Genomic DNA, 20387 nt, shown 5'->3' with positions numbered 1-20387 from the left:
CGTCGGACCTTTGCTGTCGAAAAGTCCGGCTGTGTGTACGCGGCATAAGGGGGTCACTACAGTCAGGTGACCAAAGCACTGCACCAAATCACAAGTGATATTCACATCACCACCCCCCCCCCCCCCCCCAACATCTACAAAATTTGTAATGCCGCGTACACACGACCGGACTTTCCAGCAGACTAGTTCTGACGGCCTTCCTGACGGACTTTCGGTGGATGGACTTGGCCACACACAATCACACCAAAGTCCGACGGATTCGAACGTGATGACGTACGACCGGACTAGAATAAGGAAGTTCATAGCCAATAGCCGCCCTAGCGTCGGTTTTTGCCAGACTAGCATACACACGAATGTATTTCTCGATAGGAATCGGCTCCGGCGGGAAAAATTTGAAACGTTCTAGTTCTAAAGTAGGTCAGATTTTTAGACAGCAAAGGTCTGATGAAGCCCACACAGACCTAATTGTCCGGCGGATTCGTTCCGTCGGACCTTTGCTGTTGAAAAGTACGGCCGTGTGTACGCGGCATAAGGGGTCACTACAGTCAGGTGACCAAAGCACTGCACCAAATCACAAGTGATATTCACATCACCACCCCCCCCCCCTCACCCCCAACATCTACAAAATTTGTAATGCCGCGTACACACGACCGGACTTTCCAGCAGACTAGGTCCGACGGCCTTCCTGACGGACTTTTGGTGGATGGACTTGGACACACACAATCACACCAAAGTCCGACGGATTTGAACGTGATGACGTACGACCGGACTAGAATAAGGAAGTTCATAGCCAGTAGCCAATAGCCGCCCTTGTGTCGGTTTTTGCCAGACTAGCATACACACAAATGAACTCGACAGGAATCGGCTCCGGCGGGAAAAATTTGAAACGTTCTAGTTCTAAAAGCCCGCCAGATTTTTAGACAGCAAAGGTCCGATGAAGCCCCACACACGATCTAATTGTCCGGCGGATTCGTTCCGTCGGACCTTTGCTGTCGAAAAGTCTGGTCGTGGGTACACGGCGTAAGGGGTCACTACAGTCAGGTGACCAAAGCAGGATTTCACAGAAGGCAGGAGATTCGGCGACAGGATTCCTCTAACTTCTGTGATGTCAAAATCCTAACAAGGTAGTACTATACCTCCTAATCACATCCTAACCCAAAATGGAGGTGTAGACTCTCTTATTAAAGTGGTTGTAAACCCTTACAAACCACTTTAAACTACAGGTAAGCCTAGATTAAGGCTTACTTGTAGGTCCAAGAAATATCTCCTAAACCTATAGGGTTTAGGAGATATTTACAAAAAGACAGCCACCTATCAGTGCCCATTAGTGCCACCTATTAGAGCCCAGCAGTGCCACCTATCAGAGCACATCAGTGCCACCTATCAAAGCCCATCAATGCTGCATATCAGTGCAGCCTCATCAGTGCCCATCAGTGCGGCATATCAGTAACCATTATGCCGCGTACACGCGATCGAATTGTCTGGCGTACTTAGTCCGACATACAATAGTCTGGCGGACTTGGCCACACACGGACACACAGAAAGTCCGACGTTCGCTTGCGTGATGACGTGCAGCACGTATGACGGGACTAGAAAAAGGAAGTTCAATAGCCAGTAGCCAATAGCTTCCTTTTTCGTACTTGCTTCTGAGCATGCGTCATTCTTAGTCTGCCGGACTAGCATACTGACGAACATATTGTCCGCTGAAACCCATGTCCGACTGGAAGATTGGAGTGCAAAAATACTTTCTTAGTCCGCCGGACTTCAGGCTGGAAAAGTCCGCTGAAGCCCACACACGATCGAATTGTCCGCTGAAATGCGTTTCGGCGGACTAAGTACGCCGGACAATCTGATCGTGAGTACGTGGCATTAGTGCCACCTATCAGAGCCCATCAGTGCCGCATATCAGTGCAGCCTCATCAGTGCCACCTCATTAGTGCCCATCAGTGCAGCCTCATCAGTGCCACCTCATTAGTGCCCATCAGTGCAGCCTCATCAGTGCCACCTCATTAGTGCCCATCAGTGCAGCCTCATCAGCACACATCAGTGAAGAAGAGAAATTACTTATTTGCAACATTTTATAACAGAAACTAACGAAAACTTTTTTTTTTTCACATTTTACAGTTTTTTTTTTCGTTTGCTTCGCAACAAAACAAAAAAAAAAAAAAAAAAACACCCCAGTGGTGATTAAATACCACAAAAAAGAAAGCTCTATCTGTCTCAAAAAATGATAAATATTTCATATGTGTACAGTGTTGTTATATGACCGCTCGATTGTCATTCAAAGTGTGACAGCGCCGAAAGCTGAAAATTGGCCTGGGCAGGAAGGGGGTGACAGTGCCCGGTATTGAAGGGGTTAATGTGATGAAATCTAGTATTCTAGTACGCGGCTGGAAATTTTCTTACAATGTACATCCTGGCATTTACACTTTGATACATGTCAGTCCCTCTGCACTCCACCCGGCCTATTCGTCTGACAGCTATTGGTCTATCAATTAACCTCTTGCAGCCAACTGCCATTTACTTTCATTAAGGTAACTTGCTTAGAATGATCAAAGCCGTCGCCTGATTTGTGATTTGCAGGTCACGCCGCAATTTGCATCACGCTGGTAAATAATCCTAAAATTGTTCTGCTTTCTATTCCAGACCAAGACTGATGCTCGGATAGCTATTGGGTTCTGAGCGGTGCATTTAAGCCTCAATCACATGGTATACGCCTGTCGGGGGGGGGGGGGGGGGGGGGCGCAGGCATCTTATGCACCCTCATGCAGACAGTGCCATTGATTTTAAAAGGGAGAACTAAATACCTCATTGGCAGTATATAGCAGTCTTGTGACTTCTATCTGTGCCTGGTTAAAGCTTGTAGAAGGAGTTTTCATTCTGCTCTGACTGTCCTATGAGGCTGCTGGACCCCTGACCTTCTGTCTGGACAGTGCTGATTGGCCCTGTGCAGATCACATGCCCCTTCCCAAGCAAAAAAAAAACTCTCTAGCAATGCACAATGGGGGGGAAATTACATAACACTGCCTGTGGGAGGTAGGTAGAGGTATAGTGCCTCATCATTGGTATTAGTGGGAAGAATAATTTCTATTGTTGGTGTAAGTGGGGATAATATTGCTCTCTCATTGGGAGGAATGGGGCCCCATCATTGGTGTCAGTGGGAGGAATAACGCCCCATCATTGGTATTAGTGGGAGGAATAGTGCCCCATTATTGGTATTAGTGAGAGGAATAGTGCCCCGTCATTGGTATCATTGGGAGAAATAGGGCCCCATTATTGGTATCAGTGGGAGGAATAGTGCCCCATCATTGGTATTAGTGCGAGGAATAGTGCCCCATCATTGGTGTCAGTGGGAGGAATAGTGCTCCATCATTGGTATTAGTGGGAGGAATAGTGCCCCATCATTGGTATTAGTGGGAAGAATAATTTCTATTGTTGGTGTAAGTGGGGAGAATATTGCTCTATCATTGGGAGAAATAGGGCCCCATCATTGGTATCAGTGGGAGGAATAGTGCCCCATCATTGGCATCAGTGGGAGGAATAGTGCCCCATTATTGGTATTAGTGGGAGGAATAGTGCCCCATTATTGGTATTAGTGGGAGGAATAGTGCCCCATCATTGGTGTCAGTGGGAGGAATAGTGCCCCATCATTGGTATCAGTGGGAGGAATAGTGCCCCATTATTGGTATTAGTGGTAGGAATAGTGCCCCATCATTGTTGTCAGTGGGAGGAATAGTGCCCCATCATTGTTGTTAGTGGGGGGAATAGTGCCCCATCATTGGTATCAGTGGGAGGAATAGTGCCCCATCATTGTTGTCAGTGGGAGGAATAGTGCCCCATCATTGGTATTAGTGGGAGGAATAGTGCCCCAACTATGGTATCAGTGAGATGAACAAAGCTCCATCATTTTTGTCAGTGGAAGGTATAGTACCCTAGGGGCTGGATAAAGGCAAGCAAAGGACCACATCCACCCCGCTGGCCACAGTTTGGAGGCCGCTGCCTTAGACAAAAACCCAGCAGCTGACCTGTGCAATGAACGAGGGTTTTTTTTTTTCTTTCTTTTGCCCGGAGTTGGGCTTTAACTGCAGTAGAGAAAACGTAGCTCCCCCATCCAGCCAGGCAAGGACTGCACTGTGTAAATCTTAGGACTGGATGGACAGAAAAAAAACAAATCCTGTGGCAGGTAAATCATCTGCCTCCATCTGTATTTTATCTCTATTTTTAGATGCATGACTTGAATTCAGCTTTAGAAAAAAAAAAAAAAAATTGGCGAATGAAGTGATCTCCGCCAATCCATTACCTGCGATCGTTTTTTAATTTCCCTGTTTTTTTTTTCCGCACATGTGCAGTGTGAGCCGGTGAGGAGTAAAGAAAAGGAAGAAAAAAAAAAAAAAAAAAAAAAAAAAGTGTACAAGCGAGGATACCAGAAAAGGAGGATTACAATAAAAGCTAATGAGCTTAGACTCGAGGCGGCTCAAAGCATTAAACATTCACTGCAACTTTATTTTGACAAAATGTCTGTTTGTGTTACCAAGTAAAAGGGGCATTATATATAAAAAAGGCTCATTTCTAAAGGTCAGGCTGAATTTTAAATCTGTAAAAGGGCTTTGGAGGAATTTTACCTTCAGTGTTCTGAGCTCACTCGCTGATGTCTGAATGAACGCAGCCTGGATTGTGTTTTGTAAGATTTTATTTATTTTTTTTCCCGAGCTAGGGCTGGAGGGGAATAAAAACCTTATGAATTAACTCATTAAAGCGTAACTCCTCTTTTGTTTAGGAAAAAATAAAAAATAAAATAAAAATAACAAAACAGATCAGTTATGTATGTTGAAGGGTTGTGGAGTTTTACCTGCTGCTGTTCTGGAGGTACCGACAACATGCAATGCAGCCCGGGGGTAAACTCACCAGATGTGCAGACCGTGGTCCTTTGGCACCTAGGGGCTAGTTTTTTACTAAATGTGGGTCGCCTATGTGCTAGGGCCAGGGCTGGTACAAGAATTTTTTGACACCCTAGACGAAACCTCATTTTACCGCCCCCCCCCCTTGGCTCCACCCCCTTTCCCTTGCCCATGTAAACCTCACCTTTTTAATGAAGCGCCCATCAAATTCAGCCTCATCAGCGCCCATCAATGTGGCCTACCAGTGCTCCCTTAAATACAGCCTACCAGCGTCCATGAATGCAGTCTCACCAGTGCCCATCAGTGTACTGAATGCAGCCTCATCAGCGTCCATTAAATGCAACCTACCAGCGCCCATCAATGCAGCCTCACTAGTGGCCAACAATGCACTGAATGCAGCCTCACCAATGCCCATGAATGCAGCCTCACCAGCGTCCATCAATGCACTGGATGCAGCCTCACCAGCACCCATCAATGCAGCCTCATCAGCGTCCATTAAATGCAACCTAGCAGCGCCCATCAATGCAGCCTCACTAGTGGCCAACAATGCACTGAATGCAGCCTCACCAATGCCCATGAATGCAACCTCACCAGCGTCCATCAATGCAGCCTCATCAGCATCCATTAAATGCAGCCTACCAGCGCCCATCAATGCAGCCTCACCAGTGCCCATGAATGCACTGAATGTAGCCTCACCAGTGCCCATGAATGCAGCCTCACAAGCACCCATCAATGCAGCCTCATCAGCTCCCATCAAAGCAGCCTCATCAGTGCCCATCAAATCCAGCGTCATCAGCACCCATCAAATGCAGCCTCCCCAGCGCCCATCAATGCAGCCTACCAGAGCTCCCTTAAATACAGCCTACCAGTGCCCATGAATGCAGCCTCACCAGTGCCCATCAATGCACCGAATGCAGCCTCACCAGTGCCCATGAATGTAGCCTCACCAGCGCCCATCAATGCAGCCTACCAGCGCTCCCTTAAATACAGCCTACCAGTGCCCATCAATGCAGCCTCACCAGTGCCCATCAATGCACTGAATGCTGCCTCACCAGTGCCCATGAATGCAGCCTCCCCAGCGCCCATCAATGCAGCCTCATCAGTGTCCATTAAATGCAGCCTATCAGCACCCATCAATGCAGCCTCATCAATGCCCATCAAATCCAGCGTCACCAGCACCCATCAAATGCTGCCTCACCAGCTCCCATCAAAGTCTACCTCACCAGCTCCCATCAATGCAGCCTCACCAGTGCCCATCAAATGCAGCTTCACCAGCGCCCATCAAATGCAGCCTACCAGTACCCATCAATGAATGTTTGCTTGCTTCCATTCATTCGGGAGTCGAGACACAGACACAGTTCTCCGACGCCGCTGTGCCTCTGACACTATGTGCGAACGGAGCAGCAGCTGCCTGCTGATGCTGAGACTTAGTTTCTTGCTGCAGAGAGAAGAGAGTAGGAACACCAGTGGCCTGGCGCCCTAGGCGGCTGCCTAGTTTGCCTATTGATAGCACCGGCCCTGGCTAGGGCACCTTCGCATTGTTGCCTATACCTAGACCCAGTTTACGTCTGTAATAATATGCCCAAGCTATTGTGACTCCATTTGAATATGCTTTGATATGCGTTGCCAGTTCAACTATGAAAGAATGCTTAGAAAGACGCTTGCACAAGCACTGTACTCTATATATATCATTGTGGGTTGGTTTGTCCTTTCATGTTCTCTGTTCCGTAGGCCATGGGACAGAATGCATGACCAGGGCCGTCTTTAAGTCAGGGCAAAAGGGGCAGCTGCCCTGGGCCTGTCGTTGTGGGGCCCAAAGCAGCTGCCTCATACTTTCCAACGATCCCAGTTTTAAATTCCCTTGTCCCTTGAAGTTTTCGTCCTGTGCTGTGTCCCGATATCTCAGTGTGAAGTGCTGCTACTAATGCTGCCCAGCTCTGCCCTATTGTTGTGTACAGATGACTCACCTGCAGACCCTGTGTTTACATGTAAATAACCGGCATTCATATGTAAATAGCGGTGTCATTACTAAGTAAATAGCTGCGGCCAGCGGCATTGACATGTAAATAAAGCGGCATTCATATGTATATCATGCTCCCCTGCAATGAGGAGATGATGTGCTGTAACCTCTTGCAACCAATCAGTGAGCAGTATTACTGTACAGTAATCTCTAGCAACCAATCAGTGAGCGGTATTACTGTACAGTAATCTCTAGCAACCAATCAGTGAGTGGTATTACTGTACAGTAATCTCTAGCAACCAATCAGTGAGCGGTATTACTGTACAGTAATCTCTAGCAACCAATCAGTGAGCGGTATTACTGTACAGTAATCTCTAGCAACCGATTAACAAGCACAAATCATTTTCTGTAACCTCTAGCAACTAATCAATGAGCCATAATGTGTGATGTAGCCTCTAGCAACCAGTTAGTAAGCAGTAATGATATGCTGTAACCTCTGGCAACCAATCACAATTGCTGCCTGCTCTGATACAGTAAACTGTTTTTAAGTCTAGCTGCTATTAATTGTATTTCTCAGAGCAGGTGGAGAGTGAAATTGAATGGGGGTGGGGGGGGGGGGTTAAGAATTTTTTTCTCCCAGGGTCCAATCAATATTAATTAATACTATTTCCTTTCAACGTCTATCAGTCGATACCCAGTAAACGTTTTTACTTGGCTAGAAGTTGAATTGGTGGGGTCAAATATTTTATAGTAGATGTGGGACAGATATAGGTGGGACACCGTGATACCATCACATGTATCTAGCATTTTGTTTAAGGAACCCCTAGCAATCTTTAGAGGAACCCTGGTTGAAAGGTTGGTGTAGACTTCTTGCTACTAATCAGTCCAGCCTTTCTCAACTTTTTTTTAGGAGGAACCCTTGAAAAAAACTTTACGGTTCAATTGATCTCCTGCCTATAATTGTAAGTAATATCTACAGATTATGATACATTGGTGGGATGGTCAAAGGGAAGAATGCTTCCTACATTTTTGGGAAAATTCCTCCCCTTGAAGATAGTTAAAAAGGCCATTGGTGTCAATAGGAACTCACCTGGGAGGAAGAAATTGCTCCTTGCTCAAAGAAACCCCTAGCAACCTTTGGAGGAGCCTTAGTTGAGAAGCTGGTGTAGGCTATGGAGTTGCACAAGGGCCCTTTAGGACTTATGGGGCCGTTTTATATTAGCTGTGGAATGGACTGGTGCTGGAGCACCTTCTCATTGTTATCTTATTATACACAATTAATGTAATGTAATGTCACAATTAATGTAATGTGAAGGGGGGGCCAGAGCTTCAGGGGGCTGTGATAATAAGGTGGGGGCAGAGGACACCACTGGGGTGTGAAGGGGGGCAGAGGACACCACTGGGGGGTGAAGGGGGTAGAGGGACAACACTGGGGAGAGGATGAAGGAGGGCAGAGGGCACCACTGGGAGGGGTGAAGGGGGCAGAGGACCACACAGGGGGGGTGAAGGGGGCAGAGGACAACACAAGGAAGGGTGAAAGGGCCAGAGGACAACACTAGGGGGATGAAGGGAGGCAGAGGACACCACTGGGGAGGGTGAAGGGGGCAAGGACACCACTGGGGGAGGGTGAAGGGGGGCAGAGGACAACACTGGGAGGGGTGAAATGGGGCAGAGGACAACACTGGGAGGGGTGAAGGGGGCAGAGGACAACACTGGGGAGAGGGTGAAGAGGGGCAGAGGACACCACTAGGGGGGTGAAGGGGGGCAGAGGACACCACAGGGGGTGAAGGGGGTAGAGGACAACACTGGGGGGGAGGGTGAAGGAGGGCAGAGGACACCACTGGTGGGGGTGAAGGGGGGCAGAGGACACCACTGGAGGGGTGAAGGGGGGCAGAGGACACCACTAGGAGGAGTGAAGGGGGGCAGAGGACAACACTGGGAGGGGTGGCGGGGGCAGAAGACACCACTGGGGGGTGAAGGGGGGCAGATGACACCACTGGGGGGGTGAAGGGGGGCAGAGGAAACCACTGGTGGGGGTGAAGGGGGGCAGAGGACACCACTGCAGGGGTGAAGGGGGGCAGAGGACACCACTAGGAGGAGTGAAGGGGGACAGAGGACAACACTGGGGAGAGGGTGAAGGGGGGGCAGAGGACATCACTGGGAGGGGTGGCGGGGGCAGAGAACAACACTGGGGGGAGGGTGAAGGGGGCAGAGGACACCATTGGGGGTTGAAGGGGCAGAAGACACCACTGGGGGGTGAAGGGGGCAGAAGACACCACTGGGGGGTGAAGGGGGGCAGATGACACCACTGGGGGGGGTGAAGGGGGGCAGAGGACACCACTGTGAAGAGGGGTTCGGAACAGGGAGGTTTTGAAGGGTAAACTGTGATGTGAAGGGGGAACTGTAATGTGAAGGGGGAACTGCGGACGTAAGAACAGGATTGTGAATTAAAGGAGGGGGGCTGTGATGTGAAGGCTCATGCGATTCGGACGTCTGCCGGAAGATCATTTTATTAATTGGACCTCTGTGAATTTTAATTCAATACACATTCTTTAACGAAAAAAAAAAAGAAAGCTACTCGAGCTTTAGAAAATACTTTGGATTACTATGCTGTGCTCAATGACTTCACAAATACTTTAACCGCAGCAAAGAAAAGTAAACACAATAGATCTGGCTATGTACTGTGGCAGGGGTGCCTAGTTTTCAACGCAGCTACTCTTCTGATGAGTAATGCCGATTACATACCAGTAAATGAGATGAGGTGTATTCAGATACTTGCCTAGAGTTTAGTCTTAATTCTGTTGCCTTTTTGGAATACGCCTAAAATCTACAAATGAGAAAATATGTAATTTTTGGCCCAATTACTCCTAATCAGTGCGGGGCTGCTAGCATAGTATCTTAATTGGTACACAAATGTCTGCCAAGGGGCCTGTGCGTGTCTATGAATTTTTAAAAATGTGTATTTAGTAAAAATGAAATTTCAGTTTGATTCTTTTTTTTTTTTTTTTGGCCTTTTAAAAATGGTGGTAAAAAAAAAGTAGGCGTAGTTGTATAAACAGGTAGTAGTGCAGCAAGATCTGTATGTCTAATAGTTGGCAACCGGCAATCTGCAGCATATTGCATTAGGGTGTACACCTTTCCTCTGCAGCCTCAGCTGCACTGGACAGTGATTGGATAGGAAGCGCTCTGTGCTGAGCGGCTTCCCGTTCATTCACAAACTGAAGCATAGTAAACACGGTTTACTATGCTTCAGTTATGAATAGACACAGTGAGTGAGTGTGTTCACTGTGTTCATTTAGAAAAGGAAGGGGTCGGCAAATTACATATTTACCGGCCCCTTCCCCAGTGCCGAGACAAGGCCGTTTAGAGGCCAGGGCGAACATGCCAAATTGCATATTTACCAGCCCCTTCCCCAGTGCCGAGACAAGGCCATTTAGGGGTGAACATGCCAAATTGCACCCCCCCCCCCACAAATATATGGTCAATATGTTTCAGCAAAAATCCCCCACCCCATAAAAATTGAGCAGCAATCTACATGCTTACGTTCACCCATCCACCCCCTACTGAAATCCCCTCCTTCCCAGCACAGATCTTTGCCCCCCCCCCAGCTAAATTCTTGTCTTCCTATATGCCCGCAGAACAAATCCCCACCCTTCCCTAAAAAACGAATGTCCCCCTCCTAGCACAAACCCCTCAAATTTCCTTTCTGAGCACAACCCCCCCCCCCCCAACTCCTTCCCCTCCTAGCAGAAATACCATCCTTAATAGCACTACCCCCCCCCCCAAACAAAAAGTTACTCTTCCCACAAATCTCTTCCCCCTCTACCATATCTCCCCCCCATCCCCTCTCAAATGTCCTCTCTGAGCACAATTCATCCCCCCCAGCAGAAATACCCCCCCCCCAAGTTCCCCTCCTAGGGGGAATTGTTTCCCTTCTAGCACAAATCCTTTCCCCCATCTACCATATCTCCCCCCCCACCCCCCTCAAATGTCCTCTCTGAGCAAAATTCCTCCCCCCAACAAAAATCCCCCCCCCAGGCCCAAATTTCCCCTCCTAACACAAATACCCCACAATCATCCATAATAGCACAAATCCCCCCTCCCATAAAAATCCCCTCCTAGCACAAATCCCTACCCCCCATCCCATATCCCCCTCAAATCCCCCCTCAAGTGTCCTCTCTGAGCACAATCCCCACCCCCCATACACAACCCCCCCAGCACAAATACCATAATAGCTTAAATCTCCCCCAAGAAAAAAATAACCCCCCCCCCCTGAGCACAAATCTCTCCCTCCCCCTACTGTATCACCCTTTATAGCATAAACCCCCCAAATCCCCCTTCCTAGTACAAATTATGTTCCCCCTTCTAACACAAATCCCCCCTCCTAGTACAAATCCTGCCTATGCTTAGAAATATTTATGCAAGTGGTGAGCTTGTGTGATCTCTAATGGCCATTGCCTGTAAAGTAATATACCTCCAAACCACTTGAATGGCATATTTTCTTTTCCCTTAGGTGGCCGGCTTTCCGATAAAAGTGGTCCCTGCGGCGGATTTGTCACTTTTAGAAGCTGCAAGAGAGGTTGTCCACCCAAAAAACATTTCAAGACAGTGTAAAAATTAAAAAAATGTAATCGAACAAATTAATAAAAAAATTTAAAGCGACCCCCCCCCCCCATCCCCACGTGCTCGCAGTAGTGAACGCATACGTGGGTCACGCCCACCTATGCAAATAGAGTTTGCACCACACATGTGAGGTATCGCCGCACACGTCTGAGCGAGAGCGATCATTTTACACCTTCTCTGTAACTCTAAACAGGTCCCCTGTAGACATTTTAAAAGCGTCGCCTATGGAGATTTTTACGTACCGTAGTATGGTGCCATTCCACAAGCTTGCGCAATTTTAAAGCGCGACGTGTTAGGTATCTATTTACTCGGCGTAAAATCATCTTTCACATTATACAAAAAATGGGGTATATATATATATATATATATATATATATATATATTATGTTTATATATATATATATATATATATATATATATATATATATATATATATATATATATATATATATATATTATGTTTTTTTTTTTAATTGCATAAAAAAAAACGCTGCACAAAAGTGATATAAAAAAAAATGGCAGTGACCGGCATTTTATTCTCTAGGGTCTCTGCTGAAAAAAAAAAATGAAAACTTTTTTTTTTTTTAATGTTCAGGGGTTCTAAGCAATTTTCCCTTTGGGTTAATTTTCTATGTTGGAAAAAATTGGCTTATACTTTATAGATACTTTATAGAGTTTCATTTGCCATACCGTGGACCAACTCTGCCTTTAGCGTTCTAAAGGGTGCGTTTTTTTTTTTTTTATGTTTTTTTTTTTTGTCAAGCCTTAATTATATATCCTATATAGTCCTCATTTTACGCATTTCACCTGCTTTTAAAACATGTTTCAATCTCAAATGTGCTGATTTTATTTACTTTAATTGTTTAGCGTGGATGGAAGTTCTGATGCTGCATTTGACCTATTTTGTGTTTGTTTGGACACAGCGAGTCCTACGGAGATCAATTCATGTTGTAAGCAAAAAGCAGGTCAAACGCAGCCACTGCGCTCAAACGCATGTGTCCCTGTAAGATAGGCCCGGAGAAAAGAAAGACAAAAGAAAAAAAGTGCAAATAAATGTATAAAAAAATAAAAGAAATGTATATATGTATATACACACACACACACACACATATATATATATATATATATATACATACATACAACAAGGATTTATATATTTTAAAAATGAATAAAGATGTTGTAAAAAAAAAAATATATATATATATATATATATATAAATTTCATATTCTATATACTTATATCACACATATATGGATACATTTTTAACGAGGATTTATATATTTTAAAAATGAATAAAGATGCTTTAATGTATGTATATATATATATATATATATATATATATATATATATATATATATATATATACATACATACATATTAGAACATCTTTATTCATTTTTAAAATATATAAATTCTCGTTAAAAATGTATCCATATATGTGTGATATAAGTATATAAAATATGAAATTTTGAGCCTAGTGGACCAACAGGTTTCCCATAGATCCAGTACTTCTTCAGGATCCACAACCTCTCTATACAAGCATAGAAAAGCGATGTCAGAAAAAGACCAAGAAATCAATCGAGCCTGCACATTTTTTTATTTTTTTATTTATTTATTTTATGTTTTTTTATAAAAATATGAGTGAAATGTCTAAAATAAAAAACAAAAAAACAATAATTACAAAATTGTACATTACAATAAACATTAAAAGCCTGAAAATTACACTTTTTCTTTCTTTTCTCCGGGCCTATCTTGTGAAGAAAATGTGAATCCCGAATGGTTTTCTTCTTCTCCATTTTGGGTTCAAATTTTCAGGCTTTTAATATAATAAGAAGTATTGTAATGTAGAATATTGTAATTATTGTTTTTTTTATCGTAGACATTGCAGCACTCATATTTTGATTAAAAAAATAAAATAAATAAATATATATATATCTTTTTTTAAATGTGCAGATTCGATCGACTACTTGGTCTTTTTATGCCATCGCTTTTCTATGTTTCTATAGAGAGCTTGTAGACTTTGTAGCCATATTTTGCTAAAAGAAAAAAAAAGAAAATGGGCAGTCTTCATGGACTACTCGCTCTTTTTTTGGGTGTCACTTTTCAATGTTTCTATAGAGAGCTTGTAGGTCCTGAAGAAGCACTGGATCTATGTGAAACGCGTTGTTCCACTAGGCTCAAAATTTTGTATTCTGTATACATATACCAAGGATCAATTTTTTTTAATGAATTTTACTAATTAATAAAGATGCTGTACTTTTTTTTTATACACTTATGTTTTGTGTATTATATGACACACTAGCACCCCCCTACGCCAGGCTCCTTAATTGGGGATTTGGGGTTACCTTCTTTGTTGACTTTTGTAAATTACGATACAATGGGGGATGGTGTCAGGATTTATTTTAAATTTTTTTACTTTTTGATAGCGACACGGTTCCCCCCCCCCCCCCCCCCCCACTTAAAGCTCCAATCTGTTCAAAAAAATAAATAAGTACTATAGCGGCTGACTTTTAATATAAGGACACTTACCTGTCCAGGGATCCCGCAATGTCGTATTGTTTATGAGACTTAATTACGTATAATGTGTGAAAAGTGTGATGCTTTTCCTAAGATCTCTTCACAAAGCAGGGGTGAGAAACAGAGAGAACCTTGTGCAATTTGTTTCCGTCCAAATTCGTTTTTTCGACCAAATTCATTAATTCTGAAATATTCAAATTAACGGAAACCCGGTTAACGAATTTTTCTGAAAATGGAAATTCGGAAATTCGAAAATTCAAAAATAAGAGTGTAAATCCCAAAAGTCCAAAATAACGACAATCCCGAAAATAAAAAGGAAAATCTGAAAATTTGATAATTCGAAAATATTAACTAACTAGCTAATATTAATAACTATTACTAACTATTAAATTATAGGCATTGGAATTTCCTTTCAAATTTGTCTGTTAGTGAACATAACAAATACGAATTTATTTGATGTTCCGAATTAGCCCGAAATAACAAATGCCGCAATTTAAACGACTGGAACATAATGAATTAATAATAATAATAATAATAATAATAATAATAATAATAATAATAAATAATAATAATAAAAACTTTTTTATTATTATTATTTATTATTATTAATTTGTTACTTTCCATTCGTTTGGATGCGGCATTTGTTATTTCGGATAATTCGTAACTTGGAATAAATTCGTATATGTTATGTTCACTAACAGCCAAATTTGAAAGGAAACTCAAATACCTTTAATTTAATAGTCAATTTGTATTTTTGAATTTCCGAATTTGTGAATACCTATAATTTAATAGTTAGCTATTATTAGTTAGTTATTATTTCGGATTTTAAAGAATTTTCGGATTTTCGTTCTTATTTTTGGATTTTCGAATTTCCAAATTTTCCAAATTTCGGATTTCTGAATTTTCAAATTTCGATCATAATGAATGATCCGAAAAAAAAATGGAAAAAAAATTATTGGGCACTATTCCTTCCACTGACACCAATGATGGGGCACTATTCCTCCCACTGACACCAATAATGGGACACTATTCCTCCCACTGACACCAATGATTGGGCACTATTCCTTCCACTGATACCAATGATGGGGCACTATTCCTCCCACTGATGCCAATGATGGGACACTATTCCTCCCTCTGACACTAATGATGGAACACTGTGCCACCTTCTAATACCACAGATGGTGCACTACTCCGTCACCCGATATGAACGATGATACACTATTCCATCCACTGACACCAACAATCGGGCACTACTTGTCTCGCTGATACCGCCAATAGAGCACTAGTCCTCCCACTTACACCAGTGATGGGGCACTGTTCCTACCGCTGAGACCAATTATGGGGCACTATGCCTTCCCCTAATACCAATGATGGGGCACTATTCCTCCCACTGACACCAATGAAGGGGCATTATTCCTTCCACTGACACCAACAATGGGGAGCTGTTAGGAATCCGTCCGTTCTGTGCGACCGGGTCTCCGTACGCGCACGCGCGTTCGTGCCGCGGGTCGTCGTGGGCACGCGCGTCTGCAGACGCGCGCGGGTGCACGCCGTTCGTATGTGCGATTGGCGCCAGTGGCCCTTTTTAAAGGTACAGCTGCGGATGTTCTGTGCTGTTCGTCTGCAGCTAGTACCTGAAGCTATCTGTTATTCTGCCTGAAACCTACCTGATACCTGACCCGGCTCCGTTTGACTCTGCTGACCTCTCCTGCTCTGATCCCGGCTTGTTTGACCCTTCTTGGACTGATACCTGTTGCCGAACCCCTGCTTGTTATCTGATTCTTCTGCTGGCTCCTGCTTGCTTCTGTGTCTGCTGCTCTCTCACCCAGAGATCCATCCGGGCCTGCCTCTGCCTCTCCAGACCCGTGCTCCACCCGTCATGGTACCACGGCCTGTTTGCCAATCTCCATCGGCTGCCTTCCTGCTACAGAGAGCTCCTGCACCTGAAGATCTTCACCTTCCTAGCACCTGCTGCTGCATCTGGCCGGACGCTCCTACCCCGCTGTGCTCCTGTCCCTCTGTTCCCACTTCAGAGAGACTTGAACCAGAGTCGTAAGAGAGGTCTCCTTCCACCAAGTCAGACTCACCAGCCGAAATCCTAACAGGAGCTATTCCTCTCACTGATACTGCCAATGGAGCACTTTTCCTTCCACTGGCACTAACGATGGGGCACTATTCCTCACAATGACACCAAAGAGGGACACTGTTGACTCCCATTAGCACCCCAGACATTTTCTACTCCTGCTGGCCATAGTCAGGCCCTGCATAAAGTTTGAAGAACAGTAAACAGGCCTTCTTTCAAAGAAAGTTTGGAGACCCCTGGTCTACACCAGGCTGTCTGAAATGTATATCAATGAATGAACCAGGGCTGTTTTTAAGGCAGGGAAAAAGGGGCAGCTGCCCTGGGCCCTTTCGTTGTTGTGGGGCCCAAAGCAGCTGCCTCATACTTGCCAACTATCCTGGTTTAAATTCCCTCATCCCTTGAGGTTTTAGTCCTGTGCTGTGTCCCAATATCTCAGTGTGATGGGCTGCAACTAATGCTGCCCAGCTCTGCCCTATTGTTGTGTACAGATGACTCACCTGCAGACCCCGTTATTACATGTAAATAACCGGAATGCATATGTAAATAGAGCCGACATTCATATGTAAATAGGGGATATCATGCCCCCCTGAGGTCCTATCCAGAGTAATCTCTAGCAACCAATCAACAAGCAGAAATCATGTGCTGTAACCTCTAGCAACTAATCAGTGAGCGGTAATGTGTGCTGTAACCTCTAACAACCAGTCAGTCAGTGGTAATGATACACTGTAACCTCTAGCAACCAATCGCAATAGTAGTTCCCTGATCTGATACAGTAAATGGATTTTGAGTCTAGCCGCTATTTATTGTATGTCTCAGAGCAGGTGGAGAACGAAACTGCATGGGGGGGGGCCCAAGAAAAGTTTTGCCCAGGGTCCAATCAATATTAAAGACGGCCCTGGAATGAACTGTAAAGTTATTATCAGACACAATTGAGATATTCTGGAGATCTGGAAGACCTTTGTACAAGACCATCCATAACGAGCCTTTCCTCAACCCACATTGAACCTTGCTACATCGGCTGTGATGTAGACGAGTGGGCGTAACTCTTCTATTCACAAACGTTTGGGTATTGGAGAAACCACCTCTTGATTCTTCTTGCCAACCTGGGTTGGACCTTTGGAGACCCAGTCATGCCTATTGTTGGTAAATCTTCTTCTTGTTTTTCGGAAGGCGTATTCTATTCTGTATAGTGCTTAGGGATGAGCCGAACACCCCCCGGTTCGGTTCGCACCAGAACTTTCGAACGGACCCCAAATTCGTACGAACGTTAGAACCCCATTGAAGTCTATGGGACTCGAACGTTCGAAATGAAAAGTGTTAATTTTAACGGCTAATATGCAAGATACTGTCCTAAAAAGGGTTTGGGGACCTGGCTCCTGCCCCAGGGGACATGGGTCAATGCAAAAAAAAGTTTTAAAAACGGCCGTTTTGGCGGGAGCACTGATTTTAATGACGATTAAAGTGAAAAAAAAAGTGAAATATTCCTTTAAATATGGTGCCTGGGGGATGTCTGTAGTATGCCTGTGAAGTGCCACGTGTTTAGAACAGTCCCTGCACAAAATGACATTTAACGGAAATAACGTCATTTAAAACTGCTTGCGGTTTTAATGTTATATCTGGTTCCTGCAATATGGTTGGAAACCATTGAGAAACATGGCATGGGTAGCCCTCCCTGCCCATTACCAGCCCCTTTGGGTCTTGTACACATATTAAGGGGAACCCCGTACCCATATTAAAAAAAAGGAAATACGTGTGGCCCCCCAGGCCCTATATACTCAGAACAGCAGTATACAGGCGGTGCAAACAAGACAGGGACTGTGTAGGTTTGTTGTGTTAAGTTGAATCTGTTTGTAATTTTCAACCGGTACATTTTTAAAGTGTAGCTCCAGTCAAAAAAACTATCTTTAAGCTTTTTGGAAAACATAGGGAAGGGTTATCACCCCTGTATAATTTGTTTTGCCGTCCGTCTTTTTCAGAGCACGCAGACAGCACGCACAATCTCCTAACACTGACAGCTCTATTATAAAAGATAGATATATCGCTAGCTATATAGGTGAATATAGCGGTGTATACTGCCGTCAGGGCACGCAGACAACAACCACTACAGAAGAGCAAGAACGAAAAATCGGCCGATAACGATCGGTGTATACTGTGTTGAAGGTACACAGAGAACACCCACTAACTGCTACAGATGCCAACACACTACACAAGGCCGCCGCGCTTGCGGCCTTATATAGTGTGGGGCGTGTACTACACAGCCTGAGCTATAAGTTGGCCACAGGCATCCTGTCATGGCTCTCCTCGCTGCCGGCGCTGTGATTGGCCAAGCATGCGGGGTCACAGTGCTTGCTTGGCCAATCATGAGCCAGCAATGCACTGCGCCATCGCAGTGCATTGTGGGCCGTGAGAGCGCCACACACGAATTTGGTGCGAACGGCCCATAACGTTCGGAATTCGCCGAACGGGCGAACAGCCGATGTTCGACTCGAACACGAAGCTCATCCCTAATAGTGCCGTATCCTCTTTGATCGTCTCGGCATTTATACGCGTGTACCAAGACAAAAGGGTGCAACTGTATTCCTAAACCTACTGTGCCATTGTTATCAGGCTACCATGGTATTATGTGTACACGTGGTCAACCTAAATAAATGAACTGTTCCATTCAAGGTTGACCAGGTGGCACCCATAGTATCTGCACAATTCGTTGTCCTATCTGGAATTGTGCAAGAAAAAAATTGGACCACTCGTTATAGGTTTTTTTTGTTTTTTTTTTTGCCTTCCTCTGGATCAACTGTGGGCATAGGGTTCTATATTAGAAGGTTTTTTTTATTTTTTTATTTCCATTGGTTGAACAAGTCTTCTGACGTCTTCTGACTGCTCTAGTTGGGTCTACAGCTTTAAATGAAAAACTCACACAAATAGGAATTCCGCGAGTCTATCTCCTAAAAATCACTCCGAGACTTTGTCCCCCCTCAATGCTTCGTCTGACCGGCCAAATTGAATCCTGGGATTAATTTGGGCTTTGCCTTCCTTTATTACCTTTCACTAACAGAAATAATTGTTGGGAGCAAAGGCAGTTTTAATTTTGTGCCGGGCCTTTTCGGGTTGAGCTTTTGGTTTTTTTTTTTTTTTTTTTTTTTATCCTCGCTCCCTTACGGCCACAGAAGTGTTTGCTGCAGAAAACCACAGTGGACTGCTAATGGATATATTTTGAAAAATATTGTTTAATTATTTGCAGATAGGTTCACTGTTGAGGCCATCTGTATTTTATGTATTTTTTTCTTACTAGAACAAAAGATAATTTGTATTTTTTTTTTTTTTTGTGATGAGCTGTTACAGAACTGCCAGAGCCCGTGCAGAGGGTAGGTGGCAGTTCTGTAGGCTGCACTTGTCATGGTCACAACAAGGCTAACCTGATCACTGGAGGTTGATCAATAGTTTTAAGGAAACATAAATAAATAAATAAATGAATGAAAATACCCTTTGAACCCATTTTATTTTATTTATTTATTTTTGCTTTTAAAGTGTTAATTAAAAAAAAAAAAAAAACGAAAAAAACACCTTTTTTGACCAGAGTCCAATTTTATTTATTTATTTTTGCTTTTAAAGTGTCAATAAAAAAATAAAAATAAAAACTTTTTGACCTGAGTCCCATTTTATTTAATTTATTTTTGCTTTTAAAGTGTTAATTAAAAAAAAAAAACACCTTTTTTGACCAGAGTCCCATTTTATTTTATTTATTTATTTAGTTTTGCTTTTAAAGTGTCAATAAAAAAATACAAATAAAACATTTTTGACTAGAGTCCCATTTTATTTAATTTATTTTTGCTTTTAAAGTGTTAATTAAACAAAAAAAAAAACCTTTTTTGACCAGAGTCCCATTTTATTTTATTTATTTTTGCTTTTAAAGTGTCAATAAAAAATAAAAATAAAAACTTTTTGACCTGAGTCCCATTTTATTTAATTTATTTTTGCTTTTAAAGTGTTAATACAAAATAAAAAAAAAACACCTTTTTTGACCAGAGTCCCATTTTGTTTATTTATTTATTTATTTTTGCTTTTAAAGTGTTTTTAAGTCTTTTAAAAATTCTAAAAATATTTAAAATAAGTGATAGAGTTGGAACAGTTATATCCACGGCATAGCAGGTAAAACAGCCCATTGGTGTAAGTAGCTGTTTATATTTTGTAGAATAATATATAATTTTATTACAATTAAGTAAAGAAATCAACAATCAATGCATACAAATAAAAAATAAATAAATAAAATATGATAGAAGAAAATAAAAATGAATTTTTTTTATTTTTT

The 20387-nt window shown here is 43.3% G+C and overlaps 1 protein-coding gene across 4 annotated transcripts in view; it reads right to left on the bottom strand.

Moving 5' to 3' along the window:
• The window catches only part of ZNF536 (zinc finger protein 536), a 602875-nt gene that overhangs the window by 216557 nt on the left and 365931 nt on the right, over positions 1 to 20387 (bottom strand). Inside the window, exon 1 of one of the 4 annotated variants that reach the window (XM_077451560.1) lies at positions 14011 to 14163. The exons of the other annotated variants lie outside the window; for them this stretch is intronic. The gene's annotated coding sequence lies outside the window, so the exon portion shown is untranslated. Of the gene's footprint in view, positions 1 to 14010; positions 14164 to 20387 lie in introns of those variants that run through there. 4 annotated transcript variants of the gene reach the window in all.

The sequence above is a fragment of the Lithobates pipiens genome, unplaced genomic scaffold, assembly GCF_037356315.1.
Source record: "Lithobates pipiens isolate NorthernLeopardFrog02 unplaced genomic scaffold, aLitPip1_a1.2 Scaffold_10, whole genome shotgun sequence".
Classification (NCBI taxonomy): Eukaryota; Metazoa; Chordata; class Amphibia; order Anura; family Ranidae; genus Lithobates; species Lithobates pipiens.
The sequence above is the reverse complement of the archived record's forward strand: the minus strand, read 5'-3'. Positions and strand labels throughout refer to the sequence as shown.